At 44.3% G+C, this 22,311-nt stretch overlaps 1 protein-coding gene across 1 annotated transcript in view; it reads right to left on the bottom strand.

Moving 5' to 3' along the window:
* The window catches only part of sox5 (SRY-box transcription factor 5), a 173,828-nt gene that overhangs the window by 101,453 nt on the left and 50,064 nt on the right, over positions 1–22,311 (bottom strand). The window contains exon 2 of the mRNA XM_036517684.1: positions 8,923–9,003. The gene's annotated coding sequence lies outside the window, so the exon portion shown is untranslated. The remainder of the gene's footprint in view (positions 1–8,922; positions 9,004–22,311) is intronic.

The raw sequence follows: 22,311 nt of genomic DNA, 5'->3' as shown, positions 1-22,311 counted from the left end.
GGTAAGCGGAGCTGTTCCAGGCTGTGCTGAATGGTGAATTGTGGGACAGAAACACAGAGCTCTGCTGTTGTGGTATGATCGGGAGAGCTCAGACTGACTGAAACAGACATGCCAAACCTCTGCTGCCTGAGAACTGACCGCTATTTTGCATCACAATGGTGAAGGACAGATAACCAATGATACCAGAATGGAATTTAGCATGAGAAAAGCCACAATCACCATCAGCCCTTAACTTTAATTTAAAAACCTCTTTTCCAGTCGCTGTGCGAGTAATTTAAATCACAAAGGATTATAAAGCAGAAGCCAGATCAGGTCCTGGGGAGAATAGCTGGACACTTTCACAGGTCTGAGTAATGTCACCAGGAATAACGTTCAAACACAGGGTACAGTGACAAACTGATTCTTACTGTAGCACATAATGGTCACAATCTATCCAATATTCTAATAAATTCTAATTTTTAATTTAAATCACACTACAGGATATCAGATCCAGTGGACAATATTATCTCACCTGAGAACACTGATTCACCAGCACAGACATCAGAGAATAGGTAGTGTTTATCATAACCCTAAAGGGGCTATTCTAGATGTCTTCTGTCATTAGCCTAAAGGAGCTCCTCTTGGGTATTGCAAGAGTGGCCTAATAAAGCTACTACAGGTATACTCATGAATTAGCCTAAAGGAGCTACTCTTAGAATACTATAGCATTATCTCAAAGGCGGTACTAGGAATATTTTATCATTAGTCTAAGAGAGGTACACTATGAATGCTATAGCATTAACTTGATATGAGCAAGCATTAGCCTAAAGCATTAGCCTAAAGGAGCTACTCCAGGAATTCTGTAGCATTAGCCTAAAGGAGCTACTAGGAATATTGTACCATGAACTTACAATGAGAGAGCAGTTAGTATGCCTCTCAAAAAATAGAAGAGGAGGCTGATTTTGTCTTTCAAAGGCCTCAAAGCGCTGTTGAGGACTAGGTATGAGCACAGACATAGAACAGCTACAGCAGTCACAACCTTTAGCTTCATGTACACTGTTATACCCATGCTGACATTCCAAAATCCTTCACAACTCAGGGAACAGCTTCCAGATGTTCCAGAACAGTTCAACTTTAACCCTGGGCCCGGAGGGGCAAAGTGTCAAAGCACAGACCATTTAACACTCAGCCTGAGAGGATTGTTCAGGAGGTCCTCAGCCACTGGTATTCAAACTCAGATGTTCTTTGTTCTCTAATGATGTCATTTTGATCATATGAAGCCCCTCCCACTTTCTTTTATTAAATCTTCTAAAGGCTTTGAGTGACAGCATATACAGAAGGGAGAGTCTATACAACTTACAGTTATCCACACAGCAGAGTATATAGACCTCATCCATGATGATGTCTCACAACAACCCAAATTAACCTTGAACACTGAACAGACAGCTTTTGCATTGGAGGAAGTTTTACAAGGGTCATTAAGTGTGATTAATTGAGGTTTAATTTACTGAAAAAAACTAATGGAGCCTGTTGTTATGTCTTCAATCTTCATTAAATCATAACCACGGTGAGTCTTCACAAAGTAGTGAGGAAAAAACAGAAAAAATTGCTGAAGAGAAAGAGAAACAGATCTTCAGAGAAGATCTCAGCTGTGTTCTGCAGCAAAATGATCTGATATTGATTTTAAATTTTCTTTTAGGACGCACATCTTTTATACACTTTATTTTATTTGTCCTTTGGTGGTTTGATCAATTTCAGGCTCCTAACATCGGAAAAGCACATTTTCGCTTGGGCTGACATTGAAACTTTCTAGCAAATCAAGCTTTCTCTCAAAAGACAGGCTGACAAAGAGATGCGAGCATTATGACACTGGCTTGGAGACGGAAATCAGACTGAACCCCTACAACAGTGGCCATGAAGCACAGGCAGAACCCTTTTAATTAGCTCAACAGTCTGTGCCTTTCACCCACTAACAAAGCTCAGATCAGGCTCCAGATTTGCCCGTAGAGAGCACGGCGGAGGGAAGAATGCCCGCAGAGACATTTATATTTTTCACATCTATAACTTCATATCTTTTCATCTCAGGACCATGGATGACATTCTCATTCCCCCTTCTCCCTCTCTCTCTCTCTCTCTCTCTCTCTCTCTCTCTCTCTCTCTGTGTCTCGCTCTCTTTCTCCTTTTCTCTCTCTCTCACACACACAAATAAACAAACAGACTAATACACATGCAAACTACACACACTCCATTCTTTACACAGTGCACAAAGCAATGCTGCTTTCAATGAGAAGTGACAGATTAATCATATTTTCCTTCACAAGAAAAGGTTCAGCTTCAGCAGGATTTGATGGAATCCATATTACTGAATACATTTCTGCCAGCCTTTACTGACATTGCAGAGAAGTCTACAGAGAGGAACAAGGGCGAAATCAGAAGCAGAAAACCAGTGGAGCAACTGACAGACAAACAAACAGAGAGAGACATACAGACACAAAGACAGACATCCAGAGACAAACAGACGGTCAGACACGGACTGACAGACAAACAAGGGCAGAGACTGAAGCAAACTGATATTCAAAGAAAGAGAGGTCTGAGGACTGACTCACGGAGTTGAACCTGCTTTGCTTATAAAAAATAGTCAAAGGCAGTTTGACATTTTCTCCCAGACAGCCCTGTTTAGTCCACAAACGAATATGGAATGGAATGATATTACCACATAGATCAGATCACCAAACTTACAAACCCAAAACAGAGAGCAGGAAAGGGAGAGGGAAAGAGAGAGAGAAGGAGACAGAGAGAGAGAGAGAGAGAGAGAGAGAGAAAGAGTAGGGCTGGAGGAGGAGGAGGAAGACGAGGTAAAAAAAAAAAAAAAAGCAGGATGAATAAACCGCCTGTGTTCTGCGTCTGTGGTCTCGGCACACGTGCAACAGGAAATGCAGCTGCGTTGGCCCACTTCCTGAAATCCAGCTCATTCCTGAGCCCTCTGTCCCATTACCTTCAATCACATTTGCTTAATCTCAAACAACGCAAGTTCTTGGAAATATCCCATGGATCCCTTCAACACCAGAGCTTTGCTAACGTTGCTCTTTTTTAGAGGGTGGGAGAGCGTGATACAGTCCCCACACCAGGCCATGCATCCATCGAGTGTGTCTCCTTCATATATCAGTCACGCAGACCTAAGGGACACTGGGGATGCCAGATATTTGATCGAGGGGAAAACCCTGGGACTGTACGTATGGTTTGAGAAATTGCAGGGATCTTACAATTAAGTGAGTCCATTACATCTTAACACCATTAGCATGCCATCTTATCTTCAAGCATGACTGTATTTACAATGTTAAAGGCAAATTTTCCAATTGTAGATATCAGAGGATCCAGATGACAAGGCTGAAGGGATATGACAGGGAAGTTTTCTATTCAACAATAAAATCCCATGTCACAGAGGACAGGCCCAGGCCTTGTCATTTATAGCAAAGATGTCATTGTCACAGTCAAATTCACACTGACTCACTCACTCCAACCAGTAGCTAGTTAATGATATTTATCAAATACTGTCCCCAAAATTCCCCTAAAAGGGAAAAATAAATAAACTGTAGCTACCACAGAGCTAGTGGAGTAGTGTTATCTTGAATTAATCTGCATGTCCCGCAAATGACTTGGCAGTTGGTGTGTAATATTCCCTTACAAAGAAAAAAAAAACAGTGATAATCATGTTTGACCTAAACATATCACTCACACTCACATATTACTCACAATACCTCATGTTCTCTTAGTAATTATAGTCTAAGACAAGAATAGCTTGCAAGCAAGCCACAAAACTCAATATTTATTCAGCTGACAAGTGTTGGCAAAATTACATTTGTAGTCCAGTTAAATAAATGGTTTTGCGTTGGTTTCAAACAGTTCTGTAAATATTTCATACATTTAGTAAATGTTTAATTACTTAAAACTCCAAATAAATAAATGACCCTCTGATGCCATGATGTTGTATGGCTGGAAGAGCGTTTATGTGTTCTGGGCTGCTGTTTGATTTGTATGGAGAACAGTTTTAGTTGCATTCAAGGGCTCCTGAGTGGGTCAACAGTTAAAGCACTTTCCTTAAGCGCAAGCTGAGCTCTATGGCCTGGGTTCAGTCCCACCCATGTCATCAGCTGATGATAAACAGGAACCCACAGTGGTGGCATCTAACTTGCAGCATCAGAAACAATATTTGTAAAAGCCAGAGATAACCTCATGTACTAAGTTTAGTTTATTTTCTTTTTTGTTTTTTCATTACATGGTGCTTAAGGGAAAAAAATCCAAAATGTAGCCTGGGAGCACTTGAATTATACCACAAAGAAGTATTGAAAATGAAATCCCAGGAATCTGATGATCCTTCGTCATTCACACAGCTTTTTCTCTTGTTTACAATAATGGTAAGCCCTCTATTTCATGATGCTTAGACAATTCTCCAGATAGTCTCAGTTTTGGCCCACTGGATTTAGGTCTTAAGGGTTTAGTTCTGGTCTGGGTGTTATGGAGTCCAGTCCAGGTCTGGGTTTTGGGTGATCTAGGCATGGTTTTTGAAGCGCCCAGTCTTAACTCCCCCTCCTGCGCCTGCATGGCCTATATCAGCAGCAGCTCGGCCTCCACTCCCTCCCAGCCTGCCCCTGCATTCTGTACAGCGGAGTCATGGTGAGAATACCCATCACAATGGTCTCTCTGAACAGACGGAGAAACTGAGAGGAATCCCATATGAATCTATTCAGATGGAGACAATGGTTTTTAAGTGGCCATGGGCCTTCACTCATATGGATGAGACAGAATACCTGGCATCACACCTCTGAAAGTGTGCATGTGCAGACAGATGCATCTGGACACAAGTCTCAGAAGACACAGCACATTTAAAGGAATAAATCATTATATAATGGTGAACTATTTAGGATGCATAAATAACAATACATACATATAAAATACAGTATATTGAATACAATACATTTGCAAATATTTATAATATAGATCTTTATTAAATATAATATTTAATAAAGATCTATTCTGGGCAAAAGCCATCACAAATATGTCCAGTTGCTTGGTAATGACAAGCAGCTGCTTAGAAAACTATTATTTTTGATATCAGATTGATTGAACAAGAAAGAATGGTCCTGTACTGTCACCTGTCAAACTTGTTTACATTAAACAAGTTAAACATTACATTATCCAGTATCTTTTCTTCACTTCAAACCTTCTTATTTAGAATTCTTTAGCTTGCTAACCACCAGAAATTATGATAAACAGTAAATACAGCCGGGCACACTGGTAGCCTACCACTGTAACTTAATGGTAATGTATCTAGCCAGCTAATTAACCTGCATGACTTTAACATGAAATATAGCCAGCTTCTTAGCTCTGCTCTAGTTGAGTGATACCAGAAAAGGTTGCCTGTTAGATTATTATTAGGCAACATATTATTCAGCATTCAGACTGCAAAACTTGTAGGGTAATTATGTTTCAAATTATGATTGCCACTGTTTAAAGCAATTAAATTGGGTGGAAAAAGGAACTGTTTACCTCAGTAGATATTCAAAATGGCTCTGGAACTGTGTTCACCTGTGTAAACTGCCGCGATATATAACACATTACAGCTGGATAAGCATCTGGGAAAATCGTGGGGACATCTAATATCCCAGTCTGAAACTACAGGCAGATTCCTTCCACGTCTCTAATAACAGGACAGCACTAGAAATCCCTCCCTCTCTGCCTATTTGTACACAGTCATCACAGAGGAGAGGGGTAAACTAACAGGCAGGACCCACACGCACAGATGCTCTCAATGACCTAAGAGACGAGAAGCCAGCGCTGGACTCCTTCCCTGTGACACACCCCCACCTCCACTCTCACACTCCGGGGACCTCTCTAATTGGTCTGAACAGCAACCTCATTTGCATAAGGAAATTGATTTTAGCGGCCTGCATTTCTGAAAAATCTTGACCTCAGCAATAAAAAAAGACTCTCTCCGGTACCTGAGATAAATCCATGATGGCTAAGCAGTGTAATGGATGCTGGATGCTGCATCTGGATGTCCCCCGCAATGCATCCTGGGAAGTCCATTTGGGTAATAAGTACTGTGCAGTGCATGCTGGGAGCTCTGCTGTGTATGCCGGGGAGGCGTGCTTGAGTAAGTGGCGTGGCTCATACAGGGAGATCTACTAATTTACAGCAAAACAACGCCATTTAAAACCAAACAGATGTACCTGCTAATTTGCTCAGACAGTAGCAAATCCATTAGCCGCACCTGGCAGGTTCTGACCGGGTCTGCTTAACACGCTTTCGGCGCGTCACGGCAGAACAAAGCCTGGCGGGCCGTTTCGTCAGGACGCACAGCGGCCGCAGCGGTGGCGGCGACACCTTTTCTAGCTGACACCTGCATTCCTGAGCTTCTCTGCCATCTATAATTGAGCCCCGCAGACCTACAGACACGGCTCCCAGGGGGGGTCACTGCTGCAGGGATGCCCATCAAACATTTAACAGCCGGCGACAAAATGGAACAGGATAAATAAATAAAGTGTAATGGGTTGTGCAGGGGAGGTCAGGCCGCAGCGCGGCGATCCCGTTAGGGTCCATTTCCTGCTCTCTCTGCGTGCTTGGAGACCGGCGTGCACGGCCTGATGTATTGTGAAGCCGGTGAGCCAATAGCACGGCACCACGCTATGCAGAGGCACAGCCACCAATGACGACTAGATGTAAAGGGATAATACTGTCCATCTCAGCTTGGAGTGGAGAAGTGTGGCAGTTACAGGATGTGAATGTTTTTAGGTCAGGTGGCAGTGGTGCGGCCCAGTTCGGTTCTGAGAAACACTGGTGTGAGAAGTACTGCTGCCTGCTTCTGACGTGTGATGGGATTTCGCTGGACAGCAGTTGGAAGGCCGTCAGAATTCCTCTCTCGACTGTACAGCCACGCCCACTTCCCCTCTCATCTCTGCAGCAATGCCCTCTAATATGCTGCGTATCTATTCTCCCTCTTCCCTGCCACCGTGTCCTACCATGTCTGTGACCACTCCCACACACTCTTACCTCTTGCCTCTGCATCTGTAGCCCCACCCCCGCCCTATGATCTCTGCTGCCAGGTTCTTGCTGCTGAGATTCCTTTGGCCAAACCAAAGTCAAAGCTGACAGCCATAACTCTGGTTACTAGCAGTCCAGCTGTTATAGTATTTTAATGGTTTTTGCTTTTAGAGAGATGTCTCATTCAGTCAGTTAAATATTAAATCGCTATATAAATACGGTAGTTCTAATATGACATATTCCTGTCATAAACATAGCATGCACAGCAAACACACATTGCCCTGGTCTTGTAGGTATTCTCATGCATGTCTGAGTTATTTTATTTGAATATGTTGTTTACATCATTATAATGTGTAGGTCTACCAGAGCCTTTTTTGATGTGATGCAAAACTAATTTCCCAAAGGATATCAATAAAGATAAAGATATGGACTATCATGCCTCCAAACAAATAAGCATATTAAAACTTAAGAAAGAAAAAAAACACACCACTGTTCTCTTTTGTGTGTTTCTGAAGGTGTATGTGTGTCTATCAGTGTGTATCTACCTATGTATTTGTGTCCGGGCGCTTGTTGTGCATGCTTGTGTGTTTGGGTGTTTAATAGTGTTTATGTGTGTGAATGTTTTTGTGCATGTGTGTTTGTGCATTGATTGTACATGCATGTGCATGTATGTTGGCTTATCAATGTGTGCCTGTGTGTATCAGTATGTCTATCTGTGCATTTGAGTATGAGAGTGTGTGTGCGTGTGTGTGTGTATGTGTGTTCGCATGTGTGTGTGCATACCCCCCACACCTCTCTCCTTCAGCTCACTGCCAGACAAGCAGAGCTCAAACTGCTCAGCTGCAACTGTTCCAGCTCCAATAATTACAGCTTGTCAGAAAGAATTAATTTTCTCATTTCTCATAAAGATGTGTAAAAATTACCATGTTATTATACACCGACACTCTCTGGAGGCACACACCAAATTTAATTCTGAATTCTTCCCGCACATTAAATTAAGTCCATAAATAAGAGTTTAGGCATTGGTTGGGAAGCATATGTTGGTTAGGAGAGGCGGCCAGCTCGGCCGGCTGTAATGGCCACTGTAATGATTTAATAGCTTGAGCCTTCTAAGCAGCAGTAAATCTACATGATCACAGCAGTGGCGGGCAGCAAACAGCCTATTACTGCCCCAACTCCCATCACTGTGTGAGGGTCTGGTGGTCTCTTTATCTGTAATGTACAGTGGTATGGATGTCACACCTTTTCAGTGTCTCTCTCTGTGTTATTGAGAGCAGTGTGGATATCAGACCCATGATGGCCTTTCTCTTTCTAGACGGTGTTTAAAGATGTTTGGATGTATGGATGCACATATGGATGTATGGATATCATTTACTAGATGGTCTTTCTCTCCCTTCAGTAAAAAGCTGTGTAAATATCACCCGATAATCTTTCCTTCTCCGGTGAATAGCAAGGGATATCAGACATGCATCTTTCCACCAGTGAGTTGTATAGATATCAAGGGAGAGGATCTGTGTTGATGTCAAATTCATCTTCACCTTCCGCTCTGTCCTCATCACACATTGTACTCGCACACCCCGTTTTTTTGGAGGGGTACACCAGGAGGTGCACATGCTGAGGAGTACGGAATGATTTATGGGCAAATATCATGAACGTAATAAACTGACACCATTGGCCACATTCTATATTTTTGTGACTCTTGGGAAACCAACATAATTCGAGCTGTTGTTCTATAATTGAATCAACCTATAAACAGTGAAAACTGCAATTCCACTAAGACATTGAAAGGCGTTAATGTACTTACCCAGAATTGGTTTAATGGACCCATGTCAAGAAAAAAAACATGTTTATCAGCACAAACTGTAGGTGAAGGTTATGGACCAATTAGATAAAACCCTTTACCTAGTCTGTCTAGTTGCTGTACACTCCTCCCAGGGCCAAGGTCAATGCCGTGGAGGGCCCAGTTCAGAGGTCCAAAAACACCTAACAGAGAGAGAGGGGGGAAAAAATGATGAATATTTCTGTTCAGTTATAACTGTGAGTGATCCAAGTTGGTACTGTGAGTGTGTTTAATCCTGACAGTGAGTGATACAGGTCTTTACTGTGAGTGTGTTTAATCCGAACTGTGAGTGATACAGGTCTTTACTGTGAATGTGTTGAATCCTGACTGTGAGTGATACAGGTCTTTAATCTGAGAGTGTTTAATCCTGACTGTGAGTGATTCAGGTCTTTACTGTGAATGTGTTTAACCCTGACTGTGAGTGATACAGGTATTTAATGTGAATGTGTTTAACCCTGACTGTGAGTGATACAGGTATTTAATGTGAGTGTGTTTAATCCTGACTGTGAGTGATACAGGCCTTTCCTGTGGATGTGCGTAACCCTGACTCTGGGAGAAACAGGCCTGCACCATGTGTGCCTCTGCTGAGACTCATCTGATCTTTCCTGTTATCCTCTCACTTACTGCTGCCTCATTCTGGGCCTCTTTCTCTCTCTCTTTCACATTCACACACAGTCCCAGTGATAATATCAGCTCTGTGACAGTAACTGCTCTGGTGACACCTCACTCTGCTCTTGACACTGCCGTCCCCAGAAAGTCCCACTCCAGCAGCTTTTACATTGGAGAGAAGAGAACAAATAGCCAAAGTAACACAAGAAAGGGCCTATATGATAAGACTGCCATACAGATTTGACTGTATATAGCAGCATATTGCACAGTACATAGAGATTCTACTGTATTTGATAAGTCCACATAGACTATACTGTAAGTAGCAGGTAAGTGCTCCATAGAGATTCCATTGTATATGCCTATACCACCACAGAGGCTTCACAGTGTAGAATTAGATCCATACAAACGCCCCTGTATATACTGTAATAAGTCCTGCATGGGGGACTCTACTGTAAATGATGTAATGATGTAATGACTGTAAATGTAAGTGTCCAGAGAGACCTCAACATGTATGGTAAGGCCTCAGAGACTCTTCACAGCAAACAAGATTCACAAGACATGTGGAATATACTGTTAATAACAGCTGATACATACATCCTGTCCAATTAATCAACATAGACATTTATTTATGAAAAAAAGACTAAATCTTACCACACCCCATTATAGTGCATTCCACGCAAAGATAATCCTGCTTCAGATTATGCCTTCAGGGTTGGCTACTCTAAAGTTCTGCTCCCATTACATTGTGGGCGCAGCTTGTAGGACAGCAGATAGGGGGTGGTTTTATTACAGGGCTCGGACGGAGATCTGCTAAGGAAAAGCTGACGTGTGCCTTTCTCTCCACAAATGAATTGCCCTTCCCCCCCAAAGGAGATTGATAGGACAGTAGCACAAATTACACATCGCGCAAAACAAGATTTGGGAGTTGCAGTTGTAAAGCATTCTGAACACCGCGAATACGATTTGGGAGTTACAGTTGTACAACATTCTGAATATTGGGACCTTTCATTACCAGGGTAAGTCTTATTGTAAATCTTAATCTTCACTGCGTAATCCTGTGAGCCACCGAAATAAGCTTTTCTGTGTCACTACAGACAATTTCACCATTTTACATTACTGCACATTATCAGAGAAATGCCATTACATATATACTTGGATCATTTTTCACTTATGAAAGTGTACTATTGAATGCCATTTTGGATTTTTTAAAATGCGTGACTCTTAACACTGCAGTCTCAATGAGCCCTCCTAGTAAAGAGTGTAAAGTCCAAAGCCCCTGTATGAAAGTGTGCCACATTTTGGTGTCTTGGTAGAGAGCACGGCTTATATCTATAGGTTGTCTGTTTGATTCCCAGGTAGGCCACTGCTGTTAGGCACTGCCCTTAGGCAAGGAACTTTAGACAGAGTCAACTGTATGAACGAATGAATTACATAAAAATGTGCAATTCAGTCGAGTTGAGAGTTGAGAGAGCCTGTTAAGCCAATGCAATGTAAACACACAGGAGTAAAACAGCTGTGGGAGAATCCCACCGCTCACACCATGGCCTACATAATGAAAATGCAGGGAAAACAGGAAGGAGCCCTGTTTCTGAGTGACGCCCCAACTCATCATACCCTTCTCCTACGTCACACCCTAGTTTGCCGAACCCTCCTAATCTGTAACACTGCTCTTAGACACAGAACGCACCATACCACAGTGGAACCAATGCAACACATCACATAAAACATTTCCCACAATCCAGCACACATAAAACACTAATATTTGTCATAGAGCAATTGTGTTGCTCACTTTTAAGATGGTGCTTGAAATGTGGAGAAATAAAATCGTTTCTTAGTATAGTATAAATAAATACTATTTGTAAAATAGTAAAATAATTTAAAATGTGAAGTGTATTGTGTGTTTGTGTGTAGATATTGTGTGTGTGTGTGTAGATATATATATACTACCCAAATCACAGAAGGGCTCTCCTTTTCTGTGTTAATATCTGACTGCCTACTCACAGAGAAGATCAGTGGCAGATCTACACAAGCATGGAAAGTAATGAAAAGTTCTGCTTTACCAGGCCCACATCACTCCACTTCTCTGTCAGTCCATGTCGCCTGACAGGATTTACGGATGAGCTTTCCTGAGCTGCAGACAGTACACGGTCTGAACACAGATGAGGGCAAAAGAGTATCAGGACATCCAAAAGAATGACACACACATATGTGCACGCATGCACACGTACAGGCACAGGCACACACGTACACACACATACACACACAAACACATGCACACATGCTCACACACAAGCAGACATGTACATGCGCACATGCACAAATGTACACACGCAAAGGTGCGCACACACATACACACACATACACACACAGCCTCGCATTTTGCACAGAGCTGTTGTTGTCTGGAATGCTCTTACATAAAGCTGGCAGAGCAGCTCATATGCTGTTTGTTAATGTGTTGATGGTGACTAAAATCATAGGACTTGTTCGGTTACATAACACACTATGAAGAAGCGTGAATAATCCAATCAGAGCATGTCCGTGCGCCAGCTCCTGAGGAGGCCATTGTCCCAGAGAGGGCAGCTTTGAGACTGCCCCAGTGATCGCTCTGATTCCCTGCGCTTTGTGAAAAAGGCCCCAGTGATGGCTTTCATTCCCTGCACTGTATCAATGACAACTCAGTAAAAGAGTGGCTCTGATTTGTATGTATCTGGAATAGAATTCTGTGTGATGAGGCTCGCATCTAAGAAAACACCCGATTGCGTTTCCCCCTAAAACGGGCCAGTCAAATGCCAGGAACAGAGACACCCTGCTGTCCTGTGAGTTAAGACAACAGCGCTGTGCACAAACAGCTGCTCTCCTGTCTGATAGAACAATGGCCTGTTAGTTATAACTACAGTGGTGCACACAGCCAGCTGCTCTCCTGTCAGCGATGATGACAGCACTCCACACAAACAGCCACTCTTGTCAATGATAACAACAGTGTTCCACACAAACCACCGTTCTTCTGTCAGTTATAACAACAGCACTCCACAAAAACAGCCACTCTTCTGTCAGTGACACAGACAACGCTCAAATACAGATGGTCCCCGACTTCCGATGGTTCGACTTACAATTTTCCAACTTTACGATGGTGTGAAAGCAAAAACGCATTCAGTAGAAACCATACTTCGAATTTTGAATTTTCGCGGGCTAGCGATATGCGGTACGTTACTCTCTCGCAATGCTGGGCAGTCAGCCACATGATCACGAGGGTAAACAACCGATACCCTACAGTGTATTGTGTTGCCAGCGTTTTTAGGATATTGTGTTTTGTGTTATCACATCCCATCACTTTCAGTACAGTATTCAATAAATTATATGAGATATTCAACACTTTATTATAAAATAGGCTTTTTGTTAGATGACTTTGCCTAACTGTACGCTAATGTGTTCTGAGCACGTTTAAGGTAGGCTAGGCTAAGCTATGATGTTTGGTAGGTTTGATGTATTAAATGCATTTTCGACTTGCGATATTTTCAGTTTAACCCCATTGTAAGTCGAGGAGCATCTGTAAACTGCTCTCCTCTCAAACGGAAGAATAGAACAACAGTCTGCCAGTTATGACTACAGTTCTCCACATAAACAGACACTCTTCTGTCAGTTATTACAACAGTGCTCCACTCAAACAACCACTCTCCTGACAGTTATATCAACCGCCTGTCGGTTATCACTAAAGCTCTCCACACAAACAACGCTCTACTGACAGTTATAACAGCAGCCTGTCAGTTATGACTAAAGCTTTCCATGCAAACAACCACTCTCCTGTCAGTTATAACAACAGCCGTTCGGTTATAACTAAAGCACTTTGCACAAACAACTGCTCCCTTGTCAGTTATAGCAATGGGCTGTCAGTTATAACTAAAGCACTTCACACATCCACTCTCCTGTCAGTTATAACAACAGGCTGTCAGTTATAACAACAGTGCTCCACCCAGGCCGCCACTCCCTTCTCCTCGGTCCCGAGTCTGACAGCACCAGGAGGCACTCAGCGTGGCTGTGGTATGGAGGAGCTGGGGAAACGTGTGCAACTTTTCCCGAGTAACAGCTGAGCACTGATCCTGTTTTATTAAATTAATAAAGCCCCGGCCCGAGTTAATCGAGAGGATGACGGCAAATCTCTCCATTTTAATCATATTACACACAGGCCATTTCATTAAGAGCTTCAACTTGCCATTCACACGCAGTCCTCCGACACCGACACCGGCCGCTGAGATTCCTGCGCCAGCGCCGTGGTACGCTGCAGGTCTCTGTACACACAAGCCCCTTCCAGCACAATGTTCAGTCCCAGTCTTTACACAGGATTTGCGCAGACAGCTGAGCGGGAGCAAAGCAACAGGAGTGCTTGTTTAAAAAATCCAGGTAGACGTTGATTCTGAAGTCCATTATAGACTGTTTCGTTAATAACTGCATTTTTGTTTTCCGTTTTTCATTCTTTGGGTGCAGACACACAAGCATGTGAGCTAATTGATCCTCAAAGAGGTGGATTAATTGGTAGTGGCTGATAACATTTGCTGTGCTACACTGTGAGAGGCACTCTAACCCTATTATACACAAAACTGAACGTGGCCCAGACTTTGTGATATTGTGGCATATCTGTGAGGGAACTGGACATATATGCATTACTGTTCCCAGTAGAGCATTGGAAGTGTACTCTTAAGCAAGGTACTCAGCCTAAATTACTTCAGTAAATATCCCTGGTGTATCAAATCAATAATATGTAAAAAAATAGGTATTTGCTTCTAATTCAATACACTTACAAGGGTTTTGGGATGACATTTGAGTTAATTTGTCATTTCTTCAAATTAAGTATGAACACATAGAATAAAATCAGATGGGAATCTTCCAGCTGGGTTTATGGATTGAAGATTTTTAAAGAAATTCCCATTCTTCCCATACCTTAAAGCAATTAGAGTTGGCCCCCACACACACAAATGCAGTCAATGACAGAAGCACATAGGTTTGCTTTCATATGGTTACAGAATGATCTCTCCCCATCAAGGACAACAGTAGATGTGCTCCTATGACTGAGAAAGCTAGCTCAATGTACAATGTTTTAGGCGCCCTTGAGTTTTCAGGTTGATGTTGTCAAGCGCAACAGCAGTCTTTTGTCAGGCGTTTTTGAGAATCTATTTGCAACAACACACTTGATAAGTGAGAACACAGGAACTCTGAGTGAGCAGATTTCCTCTCAGCATCCCCCATCCCATTGGGAGATAGCAGCACTAAGCCAGACCAGGGGAATAATGAGAGATTCACCCTCAGAAGCCCTATCCAAAAAAGAGCCCATCTGTCCAATAGCTGCTATAGGTGGGACATGGACTCATCCACCTCACTGACCATTACCAGGGCAGTGAGACCGTCTCATCCACCTCCACAGAAAATCAGAAAGAGGGAGATGTAGACACAGTCAGACACAACACGGAGTGAGAGACAAACACCCAGAAACAGCACACAGTCGGACACAGAAGGACACGGCGAGTGACAAAAAGGGACAGAGAGAGTTGGAGAGTCTGTAGCCACAGAGGCTCACCCCAGGCTTTTCTGAAGGCTTCAGAAGAGCCTGCTTGAGTAGGCAGAGGACTGTCACAGCTCGACAGCCTCCAGAAAAGCTGCTGGGGGGCAGAAACACAGACTATAATAAGTCTCTACTGATGTCTGCAAGACAGAGGAGGCCACAGACAATGCCACATTTAGGGGGGCATTATCTGTGGCCTCCTTTAGGTGGCCTCCTAAAGGACAGGGGGAGGCCGAACAAACTGACACAGCGCAGCCCGGAACAGTGCACAGGAAGTAGCCACACCCCTTGTACAGTGGGCTACCGCCCCAAAGAAGGAGAGACTGTCCCAACTGCTCTGAGCCAATGAAACTACATCCAAGCAGGGAATTTATTTATTTAACTGCTATCAGACTGACACCAGCAAGACAAGGTGGCGCTAGAGAGTCTCAGTGTTGAGCCAAGGACCCAGGCAGCTGCATACTATGGTGTACATGATAACTATTGATGTTCTGTTTTAGACCACTCTAACAAGCCAGTGTCAAAACAAGGCAGCACATCAGCACACCTGTAGCTTCAATAAAGGCAGAGATAGAATTTTCAATGTGCAACACACCCAGCTGAATATGTGATCAAGATATAAAGAATGTGTGGCTAGCTGGTTGTTTTTATTTATTTATTAATTAACATTTACAATAACATACACAATCAAACAACAAATCTAGAACTGCCCCTTATAAGGAGGGATGGTGATTAGCTTGATATCAGCATAAGCTGTGCAACTAGCAAGTTTAAAGTCCATGAATTCACATATATTTTTCAGAGAAGCATTCACTTCAAAAATTACAAATTCTCTTATGCTAAGTGTGGCACAGCAGAGATCTCCAAACTCCAAGCAGAGAGTTTTTACATAGGCAGATAAACAACTTATTCAATCTAGTAGTTAGATTGTCCATCAGACATTTTTTTCAAAATAGATGCTTCTTTTATCAAACAATGGTGCCATCACCATAACCAGCCAGTCTGTAAAATAGAAAAAAGTGGCTAGTTTCAAAAATGAACATATTACTTTAAGGATGGCCTGGGACATTAGAGGGTCACAACAAAAACAAGGTTGTTTGTACCCCTGTGCATGGGGAAAATTTAAAAGGGTATCTGCCTAGAAAATACATAGAAACAAACATGGATTGAGCTCACATTGGGGGTGTCACTCCAGCCTCGAAGAATCTGATATCCTATCCCAGGCAATCGCTCTCAGATAGGAAGCTGATCTCATGTGGCATGTTGACTGAAGTGAAACAGAGCACACTTTGTTCTTCCAGAAAACAACTTCGCTATATTACATTAAAGAGGTTTGAACACAACAGAGCAGATACAGTATATAAAAACACACACAGACACACATACACACACACACACGCACATAAACAATTATATATCTACACCCACGGCGTTCATTTCAGGGTCGACCCTGGCGGATGCACCGCTGCGTTGAGACGGGGGGTCCGGGGAGATGGCGTTCGCTCGGCGGCGGCCCCGCGTCGGCACACTCGAGGGCCCCGGCGCCGTCTCCCGCGCCATTAACGCGGCCGCTGTAATGAAGCATTCTCCAAACAGAGCACACGCTGTGTAATTACGCCTTCAGATCAACGTGAGCACATCAGAGCGGCGAGAGCAACAAAGGGCCGCTCCCGTAGCCCAGCCTGTGACTCGGATTCACTCACAGTGATAATGGAGTCATTCACACTTAATTCCTCCCGCTGTAACACTGACAACACACGTATCATCTGGGCCCTGTGTGGAAGGGGGGGAGGCGGGGGGGAGCGTGCGTGCGTGTGTGTGTGTGTGTGCGTGCGTGCATGCATGTGTGTGTGTGTGTGTGTGTAAAGGGGGGGGCAGCAGCACTGATCGGAGCAGACACGCAGTACCCACTGGCTGCTACATTTCGGCTTGTTTGTTTAGCTGCTCTTCTTTTCTGGGTCCCTCGTGTCTGGTCTCATGCGAGAGCTTCCCCCTGAACGTGACAGGATACGGGGAGACGCGGAAGTGACAGAGAGCACGCTGCGGAGCCTTGAAATGGAGCTGGCTGCCGCCCACAAGCGCGGGGCGCTATCGGGAGGCCCTGCTCTCTGCGTCAGGCTCTGGATGAGGGCTGGCGACCGCAGACCCTCTGCTCCTCTCTGTGACTGCGCCTCACAGGATCTCACTGTGGTCACAGCCCAGACCACAGAGGTATTAACCACCGCACACATCACACACACATGCACACACACTAACAGTGAGCACACGCACACACACACACACACACATGCATAGACACACACTTTCATTTACATTCAAAACCTCCGTACCACAAGTATTCAATACATACTACACCTATAAACCACACACATCACACATAACATACATATCTGTACATCACACAAACAAACCACACACCTCAACCACACACATACATATATATACACATAGAGACACACATGAACTCACACCAAACCACTCGTTCAACAGAAACCTACCAGTACTATTCTTCCACGGAACGCTATCTCACAAATACACAAATCCAAATCCTGCAGCACAATAGGCACATAAACCTAAAAAAAAAAAACGTCCATTGCTTCGACTAATTTCTGTTGACAAAAAGACAGTGTAAACAGTAGCACAAGTACTTGCGCAGATATCCCTCCTGACAGCAATCCCTCAGTATCTGTACAATCTCAGACCCCACCATCACTACAGATGAAGCAAGACTCCGCCACATCACTCCAAATTCAGCATTAAATTAAATCATTGTGCCAACCCAAGTGGTGTGAAATCGGATTAGATCTTAATCATCCAGCATTGTGTTCGCTCCCTCTACTTTCTGCGCCCATCCTCTGCTGAATTAAACATCGGCGCTATACTGGGCTCGTCAGGATTTCTGTGGAACGTTATTAACATCGCAGGTGAAAGGGCCTTTGTCTCTGTAATGACTCCAGCGCAGCTCTCCCGGGATTAGAACGCCGTGACGGCTTCTCCCCTTCAGCGTTATCGTGTATAGTGCCCTTCACTTTAAATGAACTGACCAGCTCCTTATCAGCTTTATAAGCATTGTTAATCAGCCCTGTAAATGAGCTGACCAACTTCTTATCGCATCCGTAATGACCCATTTGCATTCGGCTGCTCCCGGAGAGGGCTGGTCATTTTCATGAATAAAAGTGATGCCCAGACTCCTAAAGAAGGATGGGCACTGCTGGGAGGGGAATTACCATTAGTCTTGTGGTGTGACATGGAAACAGTGAAAGGGTCTCAGTCTGACACACACACACACACACACACGGACACACACGCACACACACACAAGCGCACACATACACGCGGGCACACACACACACACACACACACATATACACACATACACACAGCTCAGCCCTGTTAGATCTCACCTCTGTCTCTGTGCGGGATAACTATAGGCTTCCTACTCTTATCTGTCACTTTGACTTCTCTTTTCTCTGTTTATTTGTGGTGTGGTCACAGTTTCAAATGTGTTATTTCTTTTGTTGAAAGAGACATTCACTCGTTTTGCCCTCTCACTTTTCCGGACTGTGTCCCAGCAGTAAAGCTGTTTTGTTTGCCCTTTTCTACCTCAGCACAAATGCCAATGAGAGCAGACAGAACCTAAACTCAATATTTGCCACTGGCTTAAAACTCTGAACAATGACTGCCACATTTTTACACAGATAATACACAGACAATATGCTTTACATGTAAATGTAAACTATATGCTCTATGAATTCCTGTAGATAAAGGCCTACACGCTGCACAACCGTACTACACAGTCTTACACAAACCATGAATTCTACAGGTGCGACCTTAACGAACTACAATTATTTCCACTTATCAGGTACAGGGAGACATGATCAGCACGCGCCCTGACATAAATCATTCCCAGGATGCATTGTCACGTGAAACACTCCACAAATGCGAGCACGCTCCGCAATACGACGTGTTCCCTTGAAAAAAAGAAAAAAGAAAAGCATGAGAATAAACCCCGCTTCGATCTGTTCGTCAGTAAAAAAAAAAAAACTGAAGTAGTTGCTCTGGTGTCATGTGCAATTACATAGCAACGGCTGTAAGTAGCCTTTTTAATACAATGAGTCGTACTGACATTTTTATGACACATTCCTTTCGCTCTTACTTCGGACTCAGTTCTCTGAAGCTAACTAAGGTAAACCCAGACAGGAAATAAAACGTGTCCTGGGTGGCATTGATCATAAACATACATACTTAGACAGCATTAAAAGCCTAACAAGTGTACCTTATTTCCCCAGAAGTGAATATTCACACATCATTAAAAAAAGACATTTTCGTTTTCTTCGTTTTCTATTAATCAGTAAACTGAACTTGAAAAACTCATCTTAGCTAGTTGTGTATCTGTGACATTCTGTATGTGGCATATTTGCAGATATGCAAATGATGATGTGAAAATGCCGGTTGACACATTTTTCGGCACCACCGACCGTGGGTACAAAAAGCAGGGGAAAACTCATGCTGATTATGATAGCGAAAAGAAGAAGACGATTTGGGTGCTAAGGGCAGGGACCTCAATGCCTGAGGCTGCACCAGTACACCAGTACAGTGTGCGGTTGAAATACACTTATGCGAGACTAACATTAGCCAGGGGCGCAAGCCGTCACACCCTTGCATATGACTGGTGTGTCCATTTGAGGCATCTCTGGGATCAGCACCTTCCTACATCCTTGAGCTTGGTTTATGCTTCTGCGTCGTACCCCCGCCGTCGCTTCGACGCCGTCGTGAACCTTTCGAAGTTCAGTGTCGGGGTTGAATGCGTTGCTCTGCGTCGCTGTGCAATTCACCGCCATAACGCTAGGGGATGTGTGGTTGCTGAAGGGTCAATCTTGAAACTCATTGATTGTTTAGCTCCCCGCTTCATTTTTCCGCTCACAGTGAACAATGGCGACCAAAAGGGAAAGAGTGTTGTTGGAGCTGGAGATGACTGATGTAGAACAACAAATGCTTTTATTGCAAATGTTGATTCGCAGACGAAAGAGAAGACATTCGCAAAGGTGGTCTGAGAAAACAACTCCGATACGAGCACTTTAAAAATGGCGGTATAGTGGGAGGGAGAAACCGGAAAAGCTAAATGCCGGAAATGATGTAATGAGCGGACCAATCACAGCCCTTGTGGACTGCGTCGCCTCAACGCAAAGTTACAATTTTTTGGAGGTGCACGTCAGGCGATGGCGGAGGGGTATGCGGCGATGCAGAAGGCTCTGCAGGGGTACACCATCGATTTGATGCAGAAGCATAAATCAGGCTTAAAGGGTTACAGATGTACAGCACACAGAATCACAGTGGTCAGATTGGCCCCCACACGGTAAAAGGGCAGACCCAGGATGAGGGAGTCTGAGTCTACCATACACATGGGGGATGTGTCCTGCCTGGTCGCAGGGACTGTATCTGGTACAACAGAAGCTTCTAATAGACATACAGGCACAACACTACTTTCTGTGATGAGCCTTGTGATGAGTCAGGGAGAGATACCATCCATGTCACATTGACAAAGAGGACCAGCTGGAGGTGAGATGGTGCGGGCAGCAAGATAACGTGGACGGAAGCTAGCGTTTCTCAGTGCCTTCCTGACTGGGCAACAATGCAGAGGCAATGTTCTCACCCCACACATCGCATGCATGTTTGTGCAGAAGAATGCCCTCCAGTTTACTCACGACAACGTGCAGTTACAGCATGCCTGTAATGGCCTGGCCTTCCTAGTCACTGAACACAAAGCCAACAGATCACCTCTGGGATGCTTGGGATTGCCACGTGTGTCATGTAACAATATGATGACTGTAACCAACTCATGGTCTCAGCTGGGCTCAACACTCAACAATACTCAACAATATAAATTCCGCGTTAAGTCAATGCTGTGTCCATCTGCAAGCATTGCTGGCAGCAAGTGGAGAATGCGGAAGATGTTGGGCACATTAGCTGAAGGCATAAACTCAGTTGGTATCTCACTTCCTTTGATTTGAAAATGGGCTTAAAAATAAATGCCACAGAAAGGAAAAGTCTGCCCAAGAAAATAAAATTACCTTGTGTTTGCACAAATTTAGCCAGAATCATTTGGTGCATTTTTGATGCCTTTCAGGATATTTCTGGAAGACGTTTGTATTTTTTCATCACCTCCATTATTGCAGTCACAAGAGCACTGAATGCTAAATGTTACGCGGCAAAAAAGCGCTTTGCTTTCCTCTAAGAGCAGCTCTCACTTGTGTAATGTTATCAGAACAGGCCACCACTTGTCCACAATGCAACAATGTCATGGCTACAGTAGCTGTGGGTTCAGACAGGTTCGGGCCGGGGATGCAGCTTTGCTAGGACGCAGCTTGCATGATTTCGGAGAGGGGTGAGAGGCCTACAAATGAGGCAGCGAGGCAGAGAGGCAGCGAGGCAATGAGGCAGCAAGGCAGCCAGGCTCAGTTCCCAAGGCATGAGAGAGGAGCCGAAGAGAGCCCGCAAGCAACACTGTGAGGCAGCGACGGGGTCAAGAGACAAGTGAGAGAGAGGGAGAAGGTGAGCAAAGAGGGCAAAGGAATCGGGGGAAGCGGACAGTAGGATGTGAGAGGGTGAGAGGAGGTAATGGACAGAGGGTGCAGGGAAAAGGGAGGTTCAGGGATGAGGGAGCAGGAGGGGGCGAGTCTGGCTGCAGTCAGACACCGGAGTGCTTTTTTTCCTCTGCTTCGCTGGACTCAGCTCAGTCACACGTCTCCAAAGCGGAGGTGACACGTTCCTGCTTGTGGCGACTCAGACATTCCTTCTGTCCCAGTGCACAACATGAATAGTAACAGCGCGGAGAGAGACACAAGCAGCACCAGCACCATGGCGGAGACGGACTGCAGGTTTCAATATGTCCGCTCCCCAGGTGAATCGCGTCTGTATCAATCGGTCGCCGGCCGCGCCGGCCGCATACGTGAAAGGACGCGGAGCTGCGACCTTACAGTAGGTCGTCGTTATGCATGCAATACGAATCCTCCTCATCAATATCTCACATGACGGATCAGCGTTGTCATTATTGTTGATGAATGATCTGAACATACTCCGCGGATCAGAGTGCGGACCTCGGAAATGACAGGGGATTGGGGGAGGGATGGTAGGATTTAGCATTTAAAAGATTACTGTCATGAGAGACAAGTCAATCCGCTCCGGAGCCGAGGGGACCAAGGGAGGGGGGGGAAGGGGGTGGGGGGGCTGAGTTTACAGAGAGGGGCTTAATTATAACAGACAGCTGCATCCACTGAAGGCATTAAGG

This window comes from Megalops cyprinoides, chromosome 23 (assembly GCF_013368585.1).
Source record: "Megalops cyprinoides isolate fMegCyp1 chromosome 23, fMegCyp1.pri, whole genome shotgun sequence".
NCBI lineage: Eukaryota > Metazoa > Chordata > Actinopteri > Elopiformes > Megalopidae > Megalops > Megalops cyprinoides.
Note: the sequence above shows the minus strand (reverse complement) of the source record. Positions and strands in the feature narration are given on the sequence as shown.